Source organism: Arachis hypogaea, chromosome 5 (genome assembly GCF_003086295.3).
Source record: "Arachis hypogaea cultivar Tifrunner chromosome 5, arahy.Tifrunner.gnm2.J5K5, whole genome shotgun sequence".
Lineage (NCBI taxonomy): Eukaryota > Viridiplantae > Streptophyta > Magnoliopsida > Fabales > Fabaceae > Arachis > Arachis hypogaea.
Window position 1 is genome coordinate 83,029,626 of NC_092040.1, and position 8,572 is coordinate 83,038,197.

Consider the following 8,572-nt stretch of genomic DNA (forward strand, 5'->3'; position numbering starts at 1 on the left):
TTTCGAAAAAAAAGAAAAAAAGAGAGAAAACGAAAAAAAGAGAGAAAAGAAAGAAATAAAATTGTGATCCAAGGCAAAAAGAGTGTGCTTAAGAACCCTGGACACCTCTAATTGGGGACTCTAGCAAAGCTGAGTCACAATCTGAAAAGGTTCACCCAATTATGTGTCTCTGGCATGTATGTATCCGGTGGTAATACTGGAAGACAGAGTGCTTTGGGCCACGGCCAAGACTCAATAAGTAGCTATGTTCAAGAATCATCATACTTAACTAGGAGAATCAAAGACACTATCTGGATTCTGAGTTCCTAAAGAAGCCAACCATTCTGAATTTCAAAGGATAGAGTGAGATGCCAAAACTGTTCAGAAGCAAAAAGCTAAAAGCCCCGCTCATCTAATTGATACTGATCTTCATAGATGTTTTTGGAATTCATTGCATATTCTCTTCTTTTTATCTTATTTTATTTTCAGTTGCTTGAGGACAAGCAACAATTTAAGTTTGGTGTTGTGATGAGCGGATAATTTATACGCTTTTTGGCATTGTTTTTAGTATGTTTTTAGTATGATCTAGTTAGTTTTTAGTATATTTTTATTAGTTTTTAGTTAAAATTCACTTTTCTGGACTTTACTATGAGTTTGTGTGTTTTTCTGTGATTTCAGGTATTTTCTGGCTGAAATTGAGGGACCTGAGCAAAAATCTGATTCAGAGACTGAAAAGGACTGCAGATGCTGTTGGATTCTGACCTCCCTGCACTCGAAGTGGATTTTCTGGAGCTACAGAAGCCCAATTGGCGCGCTCTCAACGGCGTTAGAAAGTAGACATCCTGGGCTTTCCAGCAATATATGATAGTCCATACTTTGCCCAAGATTTGATGGCCCAAACCGGCGTTCAAAGTCACCCTCAGGAATTCCAGCGTTAAACGCCGGAACTGGCACAAGAATGGGAGTTAAACGCCCAAACTGGCACCAAAGCTGGCGTTTAACTCCAAGAAGAGTCTCTACACTAAATTGCTTCATTGCTAAGCCCAAGCACACACCAAGTGGACCCGGAAGTGGATTTTTATGTCATTTACTCATCTCTGTACACCCTAGGCTACTAGTTCTCTACAAGTAGGACCTTTTACTATTGTATTTTCATCTTTGGACATCTAGTTCTTAGATCATATCGGGGTAGCTATCCTTGTTTTGATGCTATCTTAGATCATTGGGAGGCTGGCCATTCGGCCATGCCTAGACCTTGTTCTTATGTATTTTCAACGGTGGAGTTTCTACACACCATAGATTAAGGTGTGGAGCTCTGCTGTACCTCGAGTATTAATGCAATTACTATTGTTCTTCTATTCAATTCCGCTTGTTCTTGTTCTAAGATATCACTTGTTCTTCAACTTGATGAATGTGATGATCCGTGACACTCATCATCATTCTCACCTATGAACGTGTGACTGACAACCACCTCCGTTCTACCTTCGATTGGGTGAATATCTCTTGGATTCCTGATACACGATGCATGGTTGATCGCCTGACAAACGAGCGCTCGCCTGACAACCGAGCCATCCATTCCGTGAGATCAGAGTCTTCGTGGTATAGGCTAGAACTGATGGCGGCAATCAAGAGAATCCGAAAGGTCTAACCTTGTCTGTGGTATTCTGAGTAGGATTCAATGATTGAATGACTGTGACGTGCTTCAAACTCCTGAGGGCGGGGCGTTAGTGACAGACGTAAAGGAATCACTGGATTCTATTTCGGCCTGATCGAGAACCGACAGATAGATAGCCGTGCCGTGACAGGGTGCGTTGAACATTTCCACTGAGAGGATGGGAGGTAGCCACTGACAACAGTGAAACCCTTGCTTAAGCTTGCCATGGAAAGGAGTAAGAAGGATTGGATGAAGACAGTAGGAAAGCAGAGAGACAGAAGGGACCAGCATCTTCATGCGCTTATCTGAAATTCCCACCAATGAATTACATAAGTATCTCTATCTTTATCTTTATGTTTTATGCGTTTATCACCATACCCATTTGAGTTTGCCTGACTAAGATTTACAAGGTGACCATAGCTTGCTTCATACCAACAATCTTTGTGGGATCGACCCTTACTCGCGTAAGGTTTATTACTTGGACGACCCAGTACACTTGCTGGTTAGTTGTGCGAAGTTGTGTTTATGCCATGGTATTGAACACCAAGTTTTTGGATTCATTACCGGGGATTAATTGATTTGTGAAAAGTAGTGATCACAATTTCGTGCACCAGTCTCCTTTTTCATCCTTCTTTCAAGAGCCAACATTCATGAACAACAAATTCAAAAGACATATGCACTGTTTAAGAATACATTCAGAAAACAAAAATATTGCCACCACATCAAAATAATTAAACTGTTATAAAATTCAAAATTCATGCAATTCTTCTCTTTTTCAATTAAGAACATTTTTCATTCAAGAAAGGTGATGGATTCATAGGACATTCATAACTTTAAGGCATAGACACTAATGATCATAAGACACAAACATAGATAAACATAAGCATGATTTTCGAAAAACAGAAAATAAAGAACAAGGAAATTAAAGAACGGGTCCACCTTAGTGATGGCGGCTTGTTCTTCCTCTTGAAGATCCTATGGAGTGCTTGAGCTCCTCAATGTCTCTTCCTTGTCTTTGTTGCTCCTCTCTCATGATTCTTTGATCTTCTCTTATTTCATGGAGGAGGATGGAATGTTCTTGGTGCTCCACCCTTAGTTGTCCCATGTTGGAACTCAATTCTCCTAGGGAGGTGTTCAGTTGCTCCCAATAATTTTGTGGAGGAAAGTGCATCCCTTGAGGCATCTTAGGGATTTGATGATGAGAGAGGTCTCTTGTTTGCTCCATCCTCTTCTTAGTGATGGGCTTGTCCTCATCAATGGGGATGTCTCCCTCTATGTCAACTCCAACTGAATAACAGAGGTGACAAATGAGATGAGGAAAGGCTAACCTTGCCAAGGTAGAGGACTTGTCCACCACCTTATAAAGTTCTTGGGATATAACCTCATGAACTTCTATTTCTTCTCCAATCATGATGCTATGAATCATGATAGCCCGGTCTATAGTAACTTCAGACCGGTTGCTAGTGGGAATGATTGAGCATTGGATAAACTCCACCCATCCCCTAGCCACGGGTTTGAGGTCATGCCTTCTCAATTGAACCGGCTTTCCTCTTGAATCTCTCTTCCATTGGGCGCCCTCTTCACAAATGACTGTGAGGACTTGGTCCAACCTTTGATCAAAGTTAACCCTTCTAGTGTAAGGGTGTTCATCTCCTTGCATCATGGGCAAGTTGAATGCCAACCTTACATTTTCCGGACTAAAATCCAAGTATTTCCCTCGAACCATAGTAAGCCAATTCTTTGGGTCCGGGTTCACACTTTGGCCATGGTTCTTGGTGATCCATGCATTGGCATAGAACTCTTGAACTATTAAGATTCTGACTTGTTGAATGGGGTTGGTAAGAACTTCCCAACCTCTCCTTCGGATCTCATGTCGGATCTCCGGATATTCACTCTTTTTGAGTTTGAAAGGGACCTCGGGGATCACCTTCTTCAAGGCCACAACTTCATAGAAGTGGTCTTGATGCACCCTTGAGATGAATCTCTCCATCTCCCATGACTCGGAGGTGGAAGCTTTTGCCTTCCCTTTCCTCTTTCTAGAGGTTTCTCCGGCCTTGGATGCCATAAATGGTTATGGAAAAACAAAAAGTAATGCTTTTACCACACCAAACTTAAAAGGTTTGCTCGTCCTCGAGCAAAAAAAGAAAGAAGAGAGTAGAAGAAGAAGAAATGAGGAGATGAAGATGGCTTTGTGGGTCGGTCAAAGGGGGAGAAGTAGTGTTTAGGTTGTGTGAAAAGGAAGGAGTGAAGATGGGTTTATATAGGAGTGGGGAGAGGGGTAGGGTTCGGTCATGTATGGGTGGGTTTGGGTGGGAAAGTGGTTTGAATTTGAATGGTGGGGTAGGTAGGGTTTTATGAAGGATGGATGTGAGTGGTGAAGAGAAAGATGGGATTTGATAGGTGAAGGGTTTTTGGGGAAGAGGTGTTGAGGTGATTGGTGAATGGGTGAAGAAGAAGAGAGAGAGTGGTGGGGTAGGTGGGGATCCTGTGGGGTCCACAGATCCTGAGGTGTAAGGAAAAGTCATCCCTGCACCAAGTGGCGAGCAAAATTGCTCTTTGTGCCATTTCTGGCGTTAAACACCGGGCTGGTGCCCACTTCTGGCGTTTAACGCCAAATTCTTACCCTTTTCTGGCATTTAACGCCAGTCTGGTGCCCTTTTCTGGCGTTAAACGCCCAGAATGGTGCCAGACTGGGCGTTAAACGCCCATCTGCTAGCCTTACTGGCATTTAAACGCCAGCAAGATCTTCCTCCAGGGTGTGCTATTTTTCTTTCTGTTTTTCATTCTGTTTTTGCTTTTTCAATTGATTTTGTGACTTCTCATGATCATCAACCTAGAAAAAACATAAAATAACAAAGGAAAATAGATAAAATATAAAATATTGGGTTGCCTCCCAACAAGCACTTCTTTAAAGTCAGTAGCTTGACAGAGGGCTCTCATGGAGCCTCACAGATGCTCAGAGCAATGTTGGAACCTCCCAACACCAAACTTAGAGTTTGAATGTGGGGGTTCAACACCAAACTTAGAAGTTGGTTGTGGCCTCCCAATACCAAACTTAGAGTTTGACTGTGGGGGCTCTGTTTGCCTCTGTTTTGAGAGAAGCTCTTCATGCTTCCTCTCCATGATGACATAGGGATATCCTTGAGCCTTAAACACCAAGGATTCTTCATTCACTTGAATGATCAATTCTCCTCTATCAACATCAATCACAGCCTTTGCTGTGGCTAGGAAGGGTCTGCCAAGGATGATGGATTCATCCATGCACTTCCCAGTCTCTAGGACTATGAAATCAGCAGGGATGTAATGGTCTTCAACTTTTACCAGAACATCCTCTACAAGTCCATAAGCTTGTTTTCGTGAGTTGTCTGCCATCTCTAGTGAGATTTTTGCAGCTTGCACCTCAAAGATTCCTAGCTTCTCCATTATAGAGAGAGGCATGAGGTTTACACTTGACCCTAGGTCACACAAGGCCTTCTTGAAGGTCATGGTGCCTATGGCGCAAGGTATTGAGAACTTCCCAGGATCTTGTCTCTTTTGAGGTAATTTCTGCCTAGACAAGTCATCCAGTTCTTTAGTGAGCAAAGGGGGTTCATCCTCCCAAGTCTCATTATCAAATAACTTGTCATTTAGCTTCATGATTGCTCCAAGGTATTTAGCAACTTGCTCTTCAGTGACATACTCATCCTCTTCAGACGAAGAATACTCATCAGAGCTCATGAATGGCAGAAGTAAATCCAATGGAATCTCTATGGTCTCAGTGGGAGCCTCAGATTCCCATGGTTCCTCATTAGGGAACTCATTGGAGGCTAGTGGACGTCCATTGAGATCTTCCTCAGTGGCATTCACTGCCTCTCCCTCCTCTCCAAATTCGACCATGTTGATGGCTTTGCACTCTCCTTTTGGATTTTCTTCTGTATTGCTTGGAAGAGTACTAGGAGGGAGTTCAGAAATTTTCTTGCTCAGCTGACCCACTTGTGCCTCCAAGTTTCTAATGGAGGACCTTGTTTCAGTCATGAAACTTTGAGTGGTTTTGATTAGATCAGAGACCATGGTTGCTAAGTCAGAGGTGTTCTGCTTAGAACTCTCTGTCTGTTGCTGAGAAAAAGGCTTGCCATTGCTAAACCTGTTTCTTCCACCATTATTGTTGTTGAAACCTTGTTGAGGTCTCTGTTGATCCTTCCATGAGAGATTTGGATGATTTCTCCATGAAGGATTAGAGGTGTTTCTATAGGATTCTCCCATGTAATTCACCTCTTCCATTGAAGGGTTCTCAGGATCATAAGCTTCTTCTTCAGATGAAGCTTCCTTAGTACTACCTGGTGCATTTTGCATTCCAAACAAACTTTGAGAAATCAAATTGACTTGCTGAGTCAATATTTTGTTCTGAGCCAATATGGCATTCAGAGTATCAATCTCAAGAACTCCTTTCTTCTGATTAGTCCCATTGTTCACAGGATTCCTTTCAGAAGTGTACATGAATTGGTTATTTGCAACCATTTCAATCAGCTCTTGAGCTTCTGTAGGCGTCTTCTTCAGATGAAGAGATCCTCCAGTAGAGCTATCCAAAGACATCTTGGACAGTTCAGACAATCCATCATAGAAAATACCTATGATGCTCCATTCAGAAAGCATATCAGAGGGACACTTTCTGATTAATTGTTTGTATCTTTCCCAAGCTTCATAGAGGGATTCTCCTTCCTTCTGTCTGAAGGTTTGGACTTCCACTCTAAGCTTACTCAATTTTTGAGGTGGAAAGAACTTTGCCAAGAAGGCATTGACTAGCTTTTCCCAAGAGTTCAGGCTTTCTTTAGGTTGTGAGTCCAACCATATCCTAGCTCTGTCTCTTACAGCAAAAGGGAATAGCATAAGTCTGTAGACCTCAGGGTCAACCCCATTAGTCTTGACAGTGTCACAGATTTGCAAGAATTCAGCTAAAAACTGATGAGGATCTTCCAATGGAAGTCCATGGAACTTGCAATTCTGTTGCATTAGAGAAACTAATTGAGGCTTAAGCTCAAAGTTGTTTGCTCCAATGGCAGGGATAGAGATGCTTCTCCCATAGAAGTCGGGAGTAGGTGCAGTAAAGTCACCCAGCACCTTCCTTGCATTGTTGGCATTGTTGTTGTTTTTGGCTGCCATGTGTTCTTCTTCTTTGAAGATTTCTGTTAGGTCCTCTACAGAGAATTGTGCCTTAGCTTCTCTTAGCTTTCGCTTCAAGGTCCTTTCAGGTTCAGGGTCAGCCTCAACAAGAATGCTTTTGTCTTTGCTCCTACTCATATGAAAGAGAAGATAACAAGGAAATGTGGAATCCTCTATGTCACAATATAGAGATTTCTTGAGGTGTCAGAGGAAAAGAAAAATAGAAGGAAGGGGTAAAAAATTCAAACTTATCAATGAAAGATGGAGTTCGAATTGTGCATTAAGGAGTAGTGTTAGTCCATAAATAGAAAGATGTGAGAAGAGGGGAAGAAATTTTCGAAAATTAAAGTAAAATATTTTAAAAACATTTTGAAAAACTTTAATTGATTTTCGAAAACCAAGATAGAGAAGGAAGTAAAGTGATTTTTGAAAAAGATTTTGAAATTAGAAATTTAAAAGATTTGATTGAAAACTATTTTGAAAAAGATGTGGTTAAGAAGATGTGATTGGTTTTAAAAAGATGTGATTGAGAAGATATGATTTGAAAAACTTTTTAAAAAGATTTGATTTTAAAAATTAATAACTTGGCTAACAAGAAAAGATATGATTCAAACATTAAACCTTTCTCAACAGAAAAGGCAACATACTTGAAATGTTGAATCAAATCATTAATTGATAGCAAGTATTTTTGAAAATAGAAAGAATTTGATTTTGAAAAAGATTTGAATGAAAAAATTTGATTTGAAAAAGATTTGATTTTGAAAAATTTTGAAAACCTGAAAAAATTGATTTGAAAACAAAATCTTCCCTCTTGTGCCATCCTGGCGTTAAACGCCCAGAATGGTGCACATTCTGGCGTTTAACGCCCAAACTACTACTCTTTTGGGCGTTAAACGCCCAGCCAGGCACCCTGGCTGGCGTTTAAACGCCAGTTTGCCTTCCTCACTGGGCGTTTTGAACGCCCAGCTTTTTCTGTGTAATTCCTCTGCTGAATGTTCTGAATCTTCAATTCTCTGTATTATTGACTTGAAAAGACACAAATTAAAAATATTTTTGGATTTTTAATAATAAGGAATAATCAAAATGCAACTAAAATCAAATAACAATGCATGCAAGACACCAAACTTAGCAGTTTGTATACTACTGACGCTAACAAAATGAGAATGCATATGAGACACATAAACACTCAAGTTAAGAGAATTTAAAAATCAGAGCAATGAAATCATCAAGAACACCTTGAAGATTAATGAAGACACATGCATGAATGCAAGAAGAACAGAAACATGCAATTGACAACAAACTTAAAATGAAACACTAGACTCAAACAATAAATATTTTTGGATTTTTCGAAAATTAAGTGAAAAGGAAAAATAAAGATATCAAAATTCTTAATGAGAATTCCAGGAATCATGCAATGTTAGTCTAAAGCTTCAGTCTAAAGAAATTAGACATGGCTGAACAAGCTTCAGCAGGACATTGCATTCAAGAGCTAAATTGATGAAGATCAATCAGCTTTGGTGATGATAAGAACATCACCTTGAAACACTAGAATTCATTCTTAAGAACTCTGAAGAAAAATACCTAATCTAAGCAACAAGATAAACCGTCAGTTGTCCAAACTCAACAGTCCCCGGCAACGGCGCCAAAATCTTGGTGCACGAAATTGTGATCAATACTTTTCACAACTCAATTAATCGCTGGTGATGAACCCAAAAACTTGGTGTTCAATACCAAGGCATAAACACAACTTCGCACAACTAACCAGCAAGTGTACTGGGTCGTCCAAGTAATAAACCTTAC

At 40.4% G+C, this 8,572-nt stretch overlaps 1 non-coding gene across 1 annotated transcript; it reads left to right on the plus strand.

Moving 5' to 3' along the window:
- The first annotated feature begins 6,259 nt into the window (after positions 1 to 6,259).
- Positions 6,260 to 6,367, plus strand: LOC112804287 (small nucleolar RNA R71). Its single transcript, XR_003202901.1, has one exon. It is a non-coding gene; the product is annotated as a small nucleolar RNA R71 (small nucleolar RNA).
- Positions 6,368 to 8,572: the final 2,205 nt, after the last annotated feature.